The sequence below is a fragment of the Vigna unguiculata genome, chromosome 1 (genome assembly GCF_037176805.1).
Source record: "Vigna unguiculata cultivar grain cowpea cultivar isolate G323 ecotype 2 chromosome 1, ASM3717680v1, whole genome shotgun sequence".
Lineage (NCBI taxonomy): Eukaryota > Viridiplantae > Streptophyta > Magnoliopsida > Fabales > Fabaceae > Vigna > Vigna unguiculata.
This window is the reverse complement of record NC_140792.1, coordinates 5,403,181-5,420,298: the sequence shown is the minus strand read 5'-3', so window position 1 is coordinate 5,420,298 and position 17,118 is coordinate 5,403,181. Positions and strand designations below refer to the sequence as shown.

The 17,118-nt window shown below is 41.8% G+C and overlaps 1 pseudogene; it reads right to left on the bottom strand.

Moving 5' to 3' along the window:
* Nucleotides 1–502: 502 nt before the first annotated feature.
* Nucleotides 503–1,632, bottom strand: LOC146888656 (uncharacterized; annotated as a pseudogene).
* Nucleotides 1,633–17,118: the final 15,486 nt, after the last annotated feature.

Genomic DNA, 17,118 nt, shown 5'->3' with positions numbered 1-17,118 from the left:
TTGAGATTACTGTAGTGGGAAGTATTTTGTAGTTGTGATAATGATATTATTGGAATTGTAATGGAATTTCAACCTTTTGGTTACTGTTATGTCTTAGTATTTGCTATGAAAATGGAACTTGTAGCTGTGATTATTATGCGTTTACTGTTATCATTAATCTCAGATTCTGGAAATTTTGCTTAATACCACATTCAGCATATTGAAACAAAACTCACGACAATGAAATAATTACATCATGATTTACTAATAAAACAAAGTGGTCTAAATTGTTTTCATTCATAAACAATAAAACTTAATCCAACACTAGCTGTCAATTAAGTGTAGCAGATAAGTGGTCCCTAATTGTGAATACAATAATCCAATAGTTCTGCAATCAAAAAAGTGGTTAACTTTCACTATGCCCAATATTCTAAAACAGTGGTCCACTATTATAATGCATTGTATTCCAGAAAAGTGGTCCACCATACAAAAAAGGCAACAAAAAAACTTGATTCTTTCACATTCACGTGGGTTGTGCTGAGGTTGCAGTACTTGCTTGAGACCCTAAAACCCGTGTTCCCATTCTTCTTCTCCTTATGGTGGTTTGAGGTCTTTCTCCTTGGTTGGTGGCTGCTGCAACCCGTGATGTGAATCTGGTTCTACTGGTGGAGCTAAGGTTTGATGTTCCTACAGTGTTGCTTGCTGCACTACAAGTTGTATGCATCTGTCCCTGCCAATTTGGTATGAATTAAAGATTCAGAAGTTGTATTTAGGAAGGAAAGAAATTGTAAATAGTACAAATGTGCGTTTACCTTTTTGTTTCTGATTCCCCTTCTACAACTTTTTGTGTTATGGCCTAACTGGTTACACTTGCTACATTTGATGATGGTATTCTTCTTTGATAGTTTGGAATGGTTGACATGTTCATCAGCTTCCCTTCTTCTTAGCTTTTTTGGTCTCCCGGGTGGAGTCTTGTAAATGGGTGGTAGTAGTTCAGGTTGATTAGTTTTTGGCCAAAGTTGTTGTCCATTGATTGGGGTAATTTGAGGGCCATACGAAGCTTGGTAGGCATCCCTGTTGTAATAAGCATGAACATAATCCTCTGGGGTTTCAACCTTGTAATTAATGGCTGCCACAGCATGCCTACAAGGTATACCTAGCATGCCTACAAGGTATACCTACTAAATCCCAAAAATAACAACTACAACTATGGTTACTTAAATCAACAACAAATTTTTCCATAGTGAACCCCTGCGTCACTTCAAACTTAGAATCCCCTGCCCATACAGGAAGCCAATTCCCATTTTTTTCTATTTCCCTATCCAACCTTTTATGTGGTTTAGGCATCATAGTTCCTGAATATGCATTCACTTTCTCTCTGAGGGTTACAAAACCTACTCATTATATATGATCTAATCCATTCCATCATACTAATTATAGGTTTATCCCTAGCCAGTAAAATAGTACTATTAAATGACTTTGACAGATTATTCATCAAGACATCACATCTTGGATACATGCTGAATGCATGTTTACACCAAGACTCCCTAAGAATGGCAACTAACCAATTAAAAGCATCAGGGTTGATGTTTCTTAACTCACCCATCTTTTTTCCCATCCTGCATAGTACGTTGCCTTTGCTGCTCCCATCATCAAGTCTCTGATCACTATTGTAAGACCCAGGAAAATTAATTAATTAATTAATAAATGCAGGAAGAAGGCGTCTTTATGACATTAATTGTTGTGTAATGTGACGTGGAAAAGTGCTAGCTCATGTGGTTGAGAGTACTTGGTTTGCGTGAGAGGGCTTGGGTTCGAGTCCTATGTAAGCCAATTATGTGTTGTTGTTTTATGATTTATTTTAATAATATGTAAAAGTGTGGAATTTGAAATGTAAACTTATGTTGGTTGTGTATATCATAAAATGTGAATTGGCATAGTGGTTGTGCTTTGGCCTTATCAGTGGAAGGTCATGGGTTCAAACCTTGGTGGGCAAAGAATAAGCTTTATTTTTGCTATCTTGACGGAATTGCCACATATGAAATTGAGCACAATTTTGCAAAGAAATAGCCCGCTTGTTTCTCAAGAAGAGATGCGAAACATGCTCAATATCATTTGATTGAATAATTGACCCAGATGGGGCAGCCAAGGGAGTGTGAGCAAAATTTTCTGGAGGTGTAATTTCGTGTATGATTGACATTGGCTAACGTCTGGTTTGGGTCGCACTGCTCGCCCAGGCGACCTTGGTTTGGTTTTGAGCGACTTAGTCTCGCTCAGGCGAGGGACAGCTCGCCTAGGCGAGGTCGCAAGGAAACTTGAGCGCTTTTGAGCGCGATATCTCGCCCAGGTGATAATGTTAATTTTTACTATTATCCAAGCTATATTTCATTAGCAAAATCATCTCTTCCAAAACATTTAACCTACTTAATCCTCAATTTTACCTTACTTTTGTAAATAAATACATTGTGGGTTACGTTGATCTAAATATACCACTAATCCCCATTTTTGTGTCTTTTTTGTAGATGGGAAGCTTTGTTCCAAAAATCCAGACTAATGAGTGACCCGAAATAGCAAAGAGAGAAGAAAAATGTCAACAGGAAGCGCCTGGCAACGCGAAGCCAGCGCTAGGCAGAACAGACCGCCAGCTACGGGCCAGCCAAGCGTCAGACAGGCGCTACTGTTAGTCACCGCCTGGCGGCACTTGGTCATCACCGGGCGGTAGCGGGAAGACTTGCCCCCTGTTTGGTGGCTTGCGCCTGGCGGTAGCGGGAAGACTTGCCCCCTGTTTGGTGGCTTGCGCCTGGCGGTGAGACCCTTCCGCCAAGCGCCTGTTTTCGCTGATGTGTCAAGTGACCCTTTTTCTTCTGTTTTTGCAGAGGGAAACTCATCTTGGACATTTTGGAGCTCGAGCAACGCGATTTGGAGAGCTTGGAGGAGTGCTAGGGCTTGTGGGAACAACTCCATCTTCCTCTTTGTATCTCTTTCTCTTCCATCTCTTCCATTTTTAAGCTTGAGCTCTCCATGGCAATGGAGAGCTAAACCCATTTTTGTTGGGGTTAGATATAGCCACGAAACTCTTGTGTAAATGCAAATGTTTTGATTATATATATGACTCTTTCATTAATTGCTAGTCTTCTTATTTCTTCACGTAAAGCTTGCATTGATTTAGCCATCTCTTGCATGATTTTTGGTTCATGGGGTGTGAAAATATCTTTTGAAACCTAGATTTGGAATAAGAGAACTCAATGGAGCTTGTACCTAGGAATGGGGCTTGACCCATTGGTTGTCTTAAGCCTTTGTGCATAAAGCAAATTTGCTTATTAAGAGTTCAAATTAGCATATTAATGAAGAGGATGTTAAATTGTAGTTGCATGAGAGCATAGTTGGTGAATTCTAACCCCGGCAATATCAAGTCATATCATTTTTAATCTTTTCCATTCACTAAGTGCCTTTAACTTCCAAAGTTCAATTTTAATTATTTATGCAAAGTTTAATTTCATACATTAAAACTCAAAATATGGATTTATTCGTTAGTTTAAATTAGTCACTAATTTCGCAAATATTTAGTATACACGAGTCTCTTGGGAAACGATATCCCGGTCTTACCGGTTACTACTTGCGCGACTTGGTACACTTGCCAAAGTCTTAACAAGTTTTTGGCGCCGTTGCCGGGGACCCGTGTCTAATACTAGACTTTTGTGTGATTTCTGACTTATTTAGACTTAAATTCTTTTGTGCATATTTACTGTTTTTGTTTACTTTTATACGCACATTAATTTTGGGCTAACTTGTAGTTCGAGCTTGCTTTTGTTGTTGCTCTATAGTTTATGCAGGGTAGGATCCGTACAAGGAGGACTGCATCTTCAGAAAACTGCCCGTAGAAACAATAGTGTCACAAGGAGAAGACGAGCTCAAGCACAACAAGTTGCCCATCACTCTTCTGCTTCAGACACTCTTTCATCTACTTCTCAGAATCCTAATCCTTTTCCAGAAGAAGAAATGGCAGACAATCCTCATGGTGATGGTAGAGGTCATGAAAGACGCACTTTGGAAGATTATGCAGCGTTCACAGGCCATATTAACTTCAACAGTATTGCTAGGCCAACTGTCAATGCCACCAACATGGAGATGAAGCCAGCTCTTATTCATCTGGTGCAGAGTAATCAGTTCAATGGCCTGTCTCATGAGAATCCCTACACTCATCTGGCCACATTCTTGGAGATATGCAATACTGTGAAGATCCATCAAGTTCCTGATGAAGCCATACGCCTGAGTCTCTTCCCGTTCTCACTAGCAGGACCTGCAAAAGCCTGGTTGAATTCCTTTCCTGAAAATAGCCTCACTAACTGGGATGATGTGGTTGCAAAGTTCTTGAGCAAATATTTTCCCCAGTCCAAGGTTAATAAGGGAAAACAGGAAATCTCGGCATTTCAACAAGATATGGATGAATCCTTGGGCCAAGCATGGGATAGATTCAAGGGACTGTTGAGGAAGACTCCCATTCATGGGTTTGATCAACCTACACAGCTCACTCTTTTCTTGGCAGGACTTAAATCCCAGTCAAAGCTGATGTTAGATGCCTCTGCCGGTGGGAGTATCAAGTGGAAGATGCCAGAGGAAGCATATGAGTTAATAGAGAATATGGCAGCCAATGATAATGAAGCCTATACTGAGAGAGCTCATTCTCAAAAGAAGGGTATTCTAGAGCTTCAATCTCAAGATGCTCTATTGGCTCAAAACAAGATTATGACTCAGCAGCTGGAGACTCTCATGAAGAAACTGTCACAACTTCCTCAAGAGCTTCAAAATGCCTCTATAGCTCAACTCCAACAAGTGCAAAGTTGTGAGTTATGTGGAGGGAACCATACCAATGGGCAATGTGTTATGCCAAGCACATCTCAAGAGGAAGTCAGTTACATGGGCAATCAAGGCCGACCAGGGAATTATAACCAAGGATGGAGACCTCATCAAAACATGGGCCAAGCTGGACCTTCCAATAGGCCCCCACATCAACAAACTTACCAACATCCTTCTTTGTCTGATAGAACATCCAAGCTTGAAGACATGATGCAGCAATTCATGCAAATGTCAATTCAGAATCAGAAGAACACCGATGCCTCAATTAAAAACTTGGAGGTGCAAGTGGGGCAATTGGCCAAGCAAGTGGCGAATCAACAAAGTAGTTCATTTTCCGCCAACACCGAAGCCAATCCCAAAGAGCAATGCAAAGCGGTAGTCACAAGAAGTGGTAAAGAAGTGGGGTTGAATGTTAAAGGAAGTGATGAAGCTAAAGCCAAACCCAATGATAGAGGAGAAGAAAAAGATGAGGAAGAGATAGATGAGGAAATTGTTGTAGAAGAGGAAGAGAATAAAATTGAAAATAGAGAAAATGAGAAAAAGAAGGAAGTGGCAATAAAGCCACCACCAGTGAAGACTCTCCCATATCCTCTTAAGCCTTCTAAGAAAGATAAAGAAAGGCAATTTGCAAGGTTTCTGGACATTTTCAAGAGGCTTCAAATCAATATTCCCTTCTCAGAAGCCTTGGAGCAAATGCCAACCTATGCAAAGTTTATGAAGGAAATCCTCACAAAGAAGAGAAGATTTATTGAAGAGGAAACCATAGAACTAGAGGCTGGATGCAGTGCTATCATTCAGAAGATGTTGCCTCCAAAGTTCAAGGATCCTGGCAGCTTTACACTTCCAGTCACAATTGGGAGCCAAGCTGTGGGGAAGGCCTTACTTGATTTGGGTGCTAGCATCAACTTAATGCCTCTTTCTATGCTCAAGAAGATTGAGGAGTTGGAAATCAAGCCCACTCGAATGACATTGCAACTGGCGGATAGGTTAATCAAATACCCCCACGGAGTAGTGGAGGATGTGCTAGTTAAAGTTGACAAGTTCCTATTCCCAGTGGACTTTGTTATAATGGAGATGGAGGAGGATGTTGAAGTTCCTCTCATATTGGGGAGGCCATTTATGAAGACTGCAAGAGTGCTAATTGATGTTGATGATGGCAAAATCACAGTGAGAGTTCAAGATGAAGAAGTGAACTTCAATGTCTTTGAAGCCATGTCTCACCCAAAAGATATTGGAGGATGTTTCAGAGTTGATATGCTTGATGAAGTGCTCATGAACTCCAAGAAAGATCTACACACCTCATCCCCTCTAGAGAAAGCTCTACTTGATGCCTTTGAGACTCTCAATGATGAGGAGGAGAAAGAGATTGATGAGTGCTTAGCCAATCTTGATGCTTTGAAGGAAATCCCTCCTCATGAGGCGAAGATGGAAGACTTGAAGGGTGAGAATGAAGTCACAGAGCCAAAAGTGGAGTTGAAGATGTTGCCCCAACATTTGAAGTATGTGTTTCTTGAAGGGGGTAGCAACAAACCTGTGATTATCAGTAGCTCCTTATCACCCTCAGAAGAAGAAAAGTTGATTGAGGTGTTAAAAGTCAACTCAGAAGCCATTGGTTGGTCCATATCTGATCTGAAGGGAATCAGTCCCTCCTACTGTATGCATAGAATCTTCATGGAGGAGGATTTCAAGCTAGTGGCACAACCTCAGAGAAGGTTGAATCCTGTGATGAAAGAGGAGGTGAGAAAGGAGGTATTGAAACTCCTAGATGCTGGGATTATCTACCCAATCTCTGATAGTGCATGGGTGAGTCCAGTGCAAGTGGTTCCCAAGAAAGGCGGCATGACAGTGGTTCGTAATGATAAGAATGAGTTGATACACACACGAACCGTGACCGGCTGGAGGATGTGCATAGATTACAGAAAGATGAACAATGCCACAAGGAAGGATCACTTCCCTCTTCCTTTCATGGATCAAATATTAGAGAGATTGGCGGGTCAAGCTTTCTATTGCTTTTTAGATGGCTATTCTGGTTATAACCAGATTGTGGTGGACCCTAAAGACCAAGAGAAGACCGCCTTCACTTGCCCTTTTGGTATCTATGCCTATAGAAAGATGCCATTTGGGCTTTGCAATGCACCAGCCACGTTTCAACGATGCATGTTGGCTATTTTCTCCGACCTTGTAGAGAAGTGCATAGAGATCTTCATGGATGACTTCTCGGTGTTTGGAAGCTCATTTGATCTTTGCTTGGCAAATCTGGAAGTTGTGCTCAAGAGATGTATTGAAACCAATCTCATTCTCAATTGGGAGAAATGCCATTTCATGGTGACTGAAGGGATTGTCTTAGGTCACAAAATATCTTCCAAGGGCATTGAAATGGACAAAGCAAAGGTGGATGTTATTGAGAAACTCCCACCACCGACAAATGTGAAGGGAATCCGGAGCTTTCTTGGACATACGGGTTTCTACCGACGCTTCATCAAGGATTTCTCCAAGATAGCCAAGCCATTGAGCAACTTGCTCAATAAGGATATTTCCTTTAATTTTGATGCTGAATGTTTAAATGCTTTCAATCTTTTGAAAACCAGCCTAGTCTCCGCACCCATAATCATTGCACCTAATTGGGAACTTGATTTTGAACTTATGTGTGATGCAAGTGATTATGCGGTTGGGGCTGTTTTGGGGCAAAGAAAGAATAAAATTTTTCATTCCATACACTATGCTAGTAAAGTCCTTAATGAACATCAAGTGAATTATGCAACTACTGAAAAGGAGTTACTAGCAATAGTGTATGCCTTGGAAAAATTTCGTTCTTATCTCATTGGTTCTAAAGTAGTGATTTACACTGATCATGCTGCAATCAAATACTTGCTTACTAAACCTGATTCTAAACCTAGACTCATTAGGTGGATTTTGTTGTTGCAGGAATTTGATCTTGAGATTAAAGACAAGAAGGGTTGTGAAAATCAAGTGGCAGACCATCTGTCAAGACTGGTGAATGAAGAGGTGACCACACTGGAGCAGGAAGTGTTAGAAGAATTCCCTGATGAAAAGCTGCTCCTAGTATCTAATAGACCTTGGTTTGCAGAAATGGCAAACTTTAAGGCTGCTCAAGTTGTTCCTGAGGATATGAGTTGGCATCAGCAACAGAAGCTGTTCAGGGAAGCAAAATACTATGTGTGGGATGATCCTCATCTTTTCAAGATTGGGGCAGACAATCTGTTGAGGAGATGTGTGTCTGAAGAGGAGGCAAGAGATATCTTGTGGCACTGCCACAATTCACCCTATGGAGGACACTACAGTGGAGAAAGAACAGCTGCAAAGGTTCTACAGTCTGGGTTCTATTGGCCGAGCATTTTCAAGGATTCTCATGCACATGTGAAACACTGTGACAAGTGCCAAAGAACAGGGAGTATCTCCAGAAGGAATGAAATGCCTTTGCAGAACATACTCGAGGTTGAAGTGTTCGATTGCTGGGGTATTGATTTCATTGGCCCCTTGCCTTCCTCATTCTCTAAGGAGTATATCTTGTTGGCTGTGGACTATGTCAGCAAATGGGTGGAAGCTGTTGCCACGCCCACAAATGATGCTAAGACAGTCATCAAGTTTCTCAAGAAGAACATATTCTCCAGATTTGGTGTCCCAAGAGTCTTGATAAGTGATGGAGGTTCTCACTTCTGCAACACTCAGTTGAAGAAAGTCTTGGAGCACTACAATGTCAGACACAGAGTTGCCTCTCCCTACCATCCTCAGTCAAATGGACAAGCAGAGGTGTCAAATAGAGAAATCAAGAGGATCCTTGAGAAGACAACTTCTTCCTCAAGAAAGGATTGGTCTATTAAGTTAGACGATGCTCTGTGGGCCTATAGGACTGCATTCAAGACTCCAATTGGGTTGACTCCATTCCAATTGGTATATGGTAAGGCTTGTCATCTTTCAGTGGAGTTGGAGCACAAAGCCTATTGGGCCATGAAGTTCTTGAATTTTAATCCATCCTTGTCAGGGGAGAAGAGGAAGCTACAACTTCATGAGTTGGGAGAAATGCGACTCAATGCCTATGAGTCCTCCAAGAGCTATAAAGAGAAAGTGAAGGCCTATCATGATAGGAAGTTGGTGAAAAGAGACTTCAAACCCGGTCAACAAGTGCTTCTGTTCAACTCAAGATTCAAATTATTCCCAGGGAAGTTGAAATCCAAGTGGTCAGGCCCATTTACCATCAAAGAGGTGAAAGCTTATGGGACAATTGAAATTGAAGACCCTTCCTCACAAAGGAGTTGGGTAGTTAATGGCCAAAGGCTCAAGCCTTATTTGGGTGGTGAAGTCTTGAGGATGACCACCGTCATGCACCTCAGTGAAGCCTAGAGTCCTTACCCGTCAGGCTCGTGACGTTAAACAAGCGCTTCCTGGGAGGCAACCCAGTGCTCTAAACTCATCTTAGCTTTTAATTTTCGTTTTCAATTCAGTATGATGTTTGTATGCATGTGTGAATTGTGTTAGTATGATTGTTTTGATGTTGAGATGTTGAACTTTGTGTTAAATTTGCATTTGCGAACATGTGGTACCATAACTTTGAGTGTTGTCATGCATAGTTAATTTTAGGATGTGATAGCATGTGCTTGTTGTTGCATCTTAAATTGAGTTCAACATTTATGCATCATAGATGGTGGTAATGTAAAGTTGGTTGTTTGTGAGAATAAGAGTAGCATAGTTGTGTAGTGAAAGCATGTCTTAAATTAAGTTATGTATTTGTTAAGTGAATTGAATGTTTTGCTTGAGTGTGAATGCTTGGTTTGAAGTTGAAAAGCTTGAAAAAAAAAAGTATGTGTGCAAGAGTGAAAGGTTGGTGGGAGCACAATAGAGTCAAAGCCAACCCAACAATAACCCAAAAACACACAAAAATTCCAAGACTGCAGTAATCGCCTGGCGGTTCACTCCCTTCCGCCAAGCGCCACCTGAAAAATTAACCCCTGGAAGCAATGCAAAACCCAGCCGCCTAGCGGCTCCCTAGCGCCCGCTTGGCGCTACACCAGAAAAACAACTCCAGTGGCAATTTACTGGTATACCGCCTGGCGGCTCATGACCTCCCGCCAGGCGGTACTACTGCGTCAGCGCTGTTGGGCCTTTTTAACGTGTTTTTCAACTGGCCCAACCCCTCACCTTAACTTCCACTCACGCCTGGCACCGTTGCCCTCACACTCTCACCTTGCAAAACCCTAACTCTCTATCTCACTCTCTAATTCCCAATTCCTTTCCTAATTCTAAAATCCTAGCCCCAATTGAACCCATTCTTGTACCCTAACCACTTTCACTCACACTGCTGCCACACCCTCGCCAGGCGCCGCTCCAGCCCTACTCTCGCAACTGCCCTTTCCACGCACCAACCACTCTTCACTCTCATCCAACAAACACTTCTTGCATTCCAATCTTGCATTCCACTCAAGTAAAGCTTCTTTCTTCTACTATTTTCGTTTTAGCATATTTGATTTACTCCATAGTTGATTCACTAGTTTAGGGTTCACTTTGCTTTAATGTTCCTTGTTATTGAACTGCCATTATAATGCTTTTGGACTGCCATTGCTTTACATTCCCTGGATTGTTGTTTTTGGACTGCCTTTGTGAGGGTTTATGTGCTGTCTGTGCTGCAATTTTCAAAAGTCCTTGGCTGTGTTGTTTTGTACCGCCTGGCGGTGGCCATTTTGGCCTGTTTTTCCGCCAGGCGGTGGCGCCTGCAGTGCTCACTGTTGCAAGCTAGCGCCTGGCGGCAGTTTTGGAGGGGCCAGGCGGTGGCCCCTGTTTTTGCCTCTTTCTTTGATTTTCATGTGATTGTAGCTTGGGTTGTGAGGCACCAATGCTACAATGGTTTTTGCATCTGAATGACTTGACATTTTGTTGCTCTAGTTTAGTCTTTAGATGCAATTAACTCTCTTTTTGATTGAATCTCTCACTCCAATGCCAACTTTAAATTGCTTCTTTGTACCAATGTTTATTTTGCAGATGGCATCCTCCTCAAATCCCAAAAGAATGAAGACCACCGTTGGCAACCCTTCGAAAGGGCAAAAGCGAAAGGAGAGAATTTACTCTCATTACTTCCTCACAAAGGATAATGAGGACCGCTTCCAAGTGGTCATGCAACGAAAGTTGGTGGCAGAGAGGAAAGTGATTCTTAAGCCCGGGGAGGTCAACGAATTTCAGCTGGAGTTGATCAGGCGTGGCTGGAAAAGGCTGGGTAGCTATCCTAGCACTTTTAGTGTAACCTTGGTGAAGGAATTTTATGCTAATGCCAAGGTTACCACCTCAGCAGCCCCCACCTTTCTCAGTTATGTGCGGGGGAAAAGGGTGCCCTTTGATGCTGACACGATCAATGAGTTTTTGGGCACCCAGCTGGCTGATGATGTGGAGTGCTAGTTTTCAGTGTTGGATGATGAGGGCGTGGCGCCTGGAGAGCTGATCCAAGCACTCTGCTTGCCGGGTGAAGGATTTCACAGGGGTACGATTCAGAGAGGTTCCCTTCACCCCTTGGCCCGCTTCTGGTCAGCATTTGTTCACGCCAACATCTCCCCGTGCTCCCATGTGTCTGATCTTACGGAGGGACGCGCCACCATTTTATACACTATCCTGACAGGGCGGGTGATGGATGTAGGGCAGTTTATTGCAAATGAGATCCACCGGTGTGCCAACGCCGCTGGCAAGGCCGCTCTTGGCCATCCCTCTCTCATCACCCATCTTTACAGCCTGGCAGGGGTGGATATTTCTGTACCCCCGTTGGAGAAAGCAACGCAGGACTTGGACTTTTCATATTTTCAGAGGTTCTGCTCAGTTGCTCCCAGACCCAGGAGGCGCCATCAGCCACAGGCAGAGCCTGAGCCAGAGCCCGAGCCCGAGGCAACACCCACCATTGACATGCGGTTGCAGGCTTTGGAGGCCAAGCTCGACCACCTTCAGCTCCTGGAACCCCAGATGCAAGCCTTATACCGGATGGGGATGGCCAATGCTGACATGCTTAGGGGCATCTCCCTAACTATTCCTGAGCTGCACACCCCATCAGTTGAGGAGTTTGCTGCCACTGTTGCTTGGCCTGGGGCCCAGGCCACTACTACTGGGGGAGGTGGAGCCTCAGCTGCTGGTGATGATGACGAGGAGGAGCTAGACGAAGAGGGCGAGGATGACGCCTGAGCATTTGGAGAGAGTGATTCACATTTTGCAGGACTTGTTTTGTTGATAGTCCTGATTTATTTTATGCTTTTAGTTTTCAGTCTTAACTTTCTTTTGATAGTATTGAACTTTTTTGCATAATGTAGAACTTTGTAACTTGGTTGTGGTGAACTAATCTTTTGCATTGAATTACTACTTTTTCATGATCATCTTTTGTGTTTGTTATGAAATGTTGTTGAATTGGCTTGTGAGCATGAGCTTGTGGTTGTTCTCATTTTGATATAGTGATGCTTGAGTTTAATTGTGATCAATGATTTTGGCATATGTTGACAATTGTGGAACCCAAATACCCTGTGAGAGGTTGTGCCCCAGAGTTGATTTGTGTGAATGCTATCATTGTGGACTCATAATTGACTTTGCTTGAGTTCAATTGTTATTCATTTACTTGCATGCTATAGGTGATCAAGGCCATCTTTCTTTTTCTTGTTACATAATTGAGCCAATCCCTTTTAAGTTGATTTCTTGTGCAAATCCTTTGAGTCTTCTTTGAGCCTTAAAGATAATATGTGCCATTCCTTGAACCTTGAGCATAGTGAAGATATTGACTACCTTACTTTGAGCTTGAGAGAGCAAATGATTGTTAGTCATGAGTATGGTTCAAGTTTGGGGGAATTATTGCTAATACAAGGGAGCATGGGAAAATTTGTAAAGTTTTTGGTTCAATTCAAAAAAAAAAAGAAAAGAAAAGAAAAGAAAAGAAAATTGGTGCAAGCAAGTTGGGAATTGGTTTCATTGATTCAATAGAGAAGGGAGAAAAATACTTTCATGATTTGATTAGTTGCTTTCTTAGCTCAAGGTACTTTTGTTATCCTGAAAAACCAAATTTCCTTCTTAGCCTAGCCACGATACAATCCATAAAAGACCTTGTGATGATAGCATGCTTGTGAAAGTCTTAGACATTTTGAACAAAAAGCAAAGTTAAATTGTGTGACATTGTGATGGTAGAGAGAATGTTGTTTATATCCATACACTAGTGGGCTTGAGTGAAACACTTGTTCTTGTGAGAAGTGGTTCCCATTGATCAAGGAAACATTTTGCCATGATTGTTGATCCCTTATAAACTCTTGCATGCACTTGTGATATTTTTGTTTTGTGAACACCATAGCTTTAGTTTGCCTTGCTAATGAAACACATGTGCTACACAATCTTTCAAATAAGAGCAGGCACAATTGACATATGTTTTCTTGACTTGCTAGATCATTGCAATTGTGTTGTTCATCTAGGCCAAGTTACCTTTTTGCTTGAGGACAAGCAAGGTTTTAAGTTTGGGGGAGTTGATAATGTTAATTTTTACCATTATCCAAGCTATATTTCATTAGCAAAATCATCTCTTCCAAAGCATTTAACCTACTTAATCCTCAATTTTACCTTACTTTTGTAAATAAATACATTGTGGGTTACATTGATCTAAATATACCACTAATCCCCATTTTTGTGTCTTTTTTTGTAGATGGGAAGCTTTGTTCCAAAAATCCAGACTAATGAGTGACCCGAAATAGCAAAGAGAGAAGAAAAATGTCAACAGGAAGCGCCTGGCGACGCGAAGCCAGCGCCAGGCGGAACAGACCGCCAGCTACGGGCCAGCCAAGCGCCAGACAGGCGCTACTGTTAGTCACCGCCTGGCGGCACTTGGTCACCGCCGGGCGGTAGCGGGAAGACTTGCCCCCTGTTTGGTGGCTTGCGCCTGGTGGTGAGACCCTTCCGCCAGGCGCCTGTTTTCGCTGATGTGTCAAGTGACCCTTTTTCTTCTGTTTTCGCGGAGGGAAACTCATCTTGGACATTTTGGAGCTCGAGCAACGCGATTTGGAGAGCTTGGAGGAGTGCTAGGGCTTGTGGGAACAACTCCATCTTCCTCTTTGTATCTCTTTCTCTTCCATCTCTTCCATTTTTAAGCTTGAGCTCTCCATGGCAATGGAGAGCTAAACCCATTTTTGTTGGGGTTAGATATAGCCACGAAACTCTTGTGTAAATGCAAATGTTTTGATTATATATATGACTCTTTCATTAATTGCTAGTCTTCTTATTTCTTCACGTAAAGCTTGCATTGATTTAGCCATCTCTTGCATGATTTTTGGTTCATGGGGTGTGAAAATATCTTTTGAAACCTAGATTTGGAATAAGAGAACTCAATGGAGCTTGTACCTAGGAATGGGGCTTGACCCATTGGTTGTCTTAAGCCTTTGTGCATAAAGCAAATTTGCTTATTAAGAGTTCAAATTAGCATATTAATGAAGAGGATGTTAAATTGTAGTTGCATGAGAGCATAGTTGGTGAATTCTAACCCCGGCAATATCAAGTCATATCATTTCTAATCTTTTCCATTCACTAAGTGCCTTTAACTTCCAAAGTTCAATTTTAATTATTTATGCAAAGTTTAATTTCATACATTAAAACTCAAAATATGGATTTATTCGTTAGTTTAAATTAGTCACTAATTTCGCAAATATTTAGTATACACGAGTCTCTTGGGAAACGATATCCCGGTCTTACCGGTTACTACTTGCACGACTTGGTACACTTGCCAAAGTCTTAACACCAGGCGAGAAGTATTGGTGTGAAGTTGTGGTTGTTTTAAGCTCGCTCAGCCGATGTGGACTAGCCTAGCCTAAGCGAGACTGAGGGTCTAGCTTGGGTGAGGGGTCCTAGCTTAAGCGAGTTTATGCGATATACTATGTTTTTATGTGCTTGTGATTGTGTCTTGACTGTGTATACCAAGTTTAGATTGAATATGCATGTGGTGTGATGTTTGGGCTTGAAGGACTAAGTCCAATAGGGGTCTGGGATGTGCTCGGTGGTTGGACATAATGGGCATGGAACTGGTTGAGTTCCCGTCAGCTACTAATGGGCGAGGAGTCCTTAGTATGGTGATTGCATGTGTCGGGCGCACGATGGGCAAGGAACTGTGAGGTTTCCGTCGGCTACTATTGGGCGAGAAGTCCATAGTATGGTGATTGCGTGCGTGCCAAGGTCCAAGTGTGAGACTTGGATGTTTATACTACAGGCGAGGAGTCTGTAGGACAGGACTATGAGCGGGATAGGCTCATAGGGTTGGACCACGAATGAGTTAGTTTCGTGGAAGCACAGGGAAGTCCCAAGACCTAATTCATGCATATGACTCATGAAGGACTATGATGTCATGGTGGGGTGATTTGGAAAGTATGAAATTAGTTATGTTATTTTGGGTTGGGAAACATATTTACATTCATGTTTTCTTTATATATGTTGTGCATAGCTCACCCTTTCTGTGTGTGTGTGGCGATGATCGGGTAACTTGTTATCCGGGAGTAGATGATGTGACAGGTGGGCCAGGAGATGCTTAGACTCGGAGCGAGGGCTGACATGGGATATTTTGTAGATACATATGTATTATGTTTATTATTTTATCCTTGAGAACATTATGTAAACTTGGCAGGAGCCATTGACTTTTATTTCAGCTTTACGAATTATGGACTCCTGGTTTTATGACTCGTATATTTAAAGTTTTAAATTTCCCGTGTTTTGGGGAAATAGTTCATATTCAATGCGGCATTTAATGAAATTTCGAATTTTATTTATTTATTATCAGTAATATTCCTTAGGGATGTTACAACTACACCACCACCAAATTTCTTCTTGAAATTGCTATATAATTGTCGCAAACAGAAACGATGTTCCACTCCATTCAAGATTTCATCAAAGACAGTCATTAGACGACCCTGCAAAAATTTAATTCAGAGTTAGAATTAGATGTCAGTTTTACATTCCAGATTAATTTAAATCAGAGTTACATTCCAGATTATTTAAATGTAAATGACAGTTACCTTTTGTTGATCTGAAATAAATACCCATCTATGATTTCTAATGTCCCCAATATCTTCTAACAACAATGTCAAAAACCACCTCCAAGTCTCCTTGCATTCGTTTTCTGCTACTGCAAAAGCCAGCGAATAATATTGATCATTGGGGTCCCTACCCACTGTAACCAACAATTGACCACCATATGTTGTCTTCAAGTGGCAACCATCCACACCTATAAAGGGTCTGCATCCAGCCAAAAACCCTTGCTTACATCCATCTAAACACATGTAAAAACAGCCAAACCTAGGTGGCAGAGGTGGTTGGGGTTGATTTATCTTAATCTTGAAAGTTCCAGCTTTCACTCTCAATAATTCAGCCACATAGTCATATAAACGACCATATTGTCGCTGACCATCCCCAACCAAACAGTCCATGGCAATCTGTTTTGCTTTCCCAACCCTCCATGGTGTTATACCTACACTATATGTCTTCTTCACCTCGTCAATTATTTGAGCCGCAATCATAATACCAACATTCATAAATCTGTTTATAAGGACCTGAGCAATCTAGTCCTTATTTGCATTTTTGTTTCCAAATACCCTTCCACATTTATGACGCCCAATAACTGTCTTGACTCTGTAGGTTTCCCTCCCTCCAACCCTGCTAGCCATGATCAGAAAACCACATTTCTTCTTGCAAATTGCCCTCACTCGCTTCTGATCATTTTTAACAAACTTTACTTCTTTTTCATTAAGAACATTATGCTCTATTAAAGCTTGTTTAAAGTCCTTCAAAGATCCAAACTCCATTCCCAATTTAAATTTGAAGTCTTTATTCATATCTTCAGGTCTGAACTTACTAAATTTGGGACCAACTGTGCCAGCACCCTCATCACTGTCAACATCAGAATCTAATTCATTTGTATCGTAGTCCTCATTAATGTCATGCACTCCAACTTCTTCATTTGTCACAAATGCCCCTTCACGAATATCTCTTTTCCTCTTCACTCTGCTTGAATTCCGTTTGAATGATTTCCACCTATCCAAAACAGGCCCAAACTTCCTCAGAGGTGGATCAATATCCATCCCAAACCCATCATCATCATCTGCCACCCTCTCTTCTTCACTGTCATCTAATTTCTCTCCACCTAAACCTTCTTCATCTTCACAATTTACATCTTCAACCACTACTTCCTCTTCTGCTACCACATTCTGTTGAGCCACATTATCTACAACCACTCCTTCCTCTTGAACTACCACATTATCTGCAGCCACTTGTTCCTCTTCTACAACC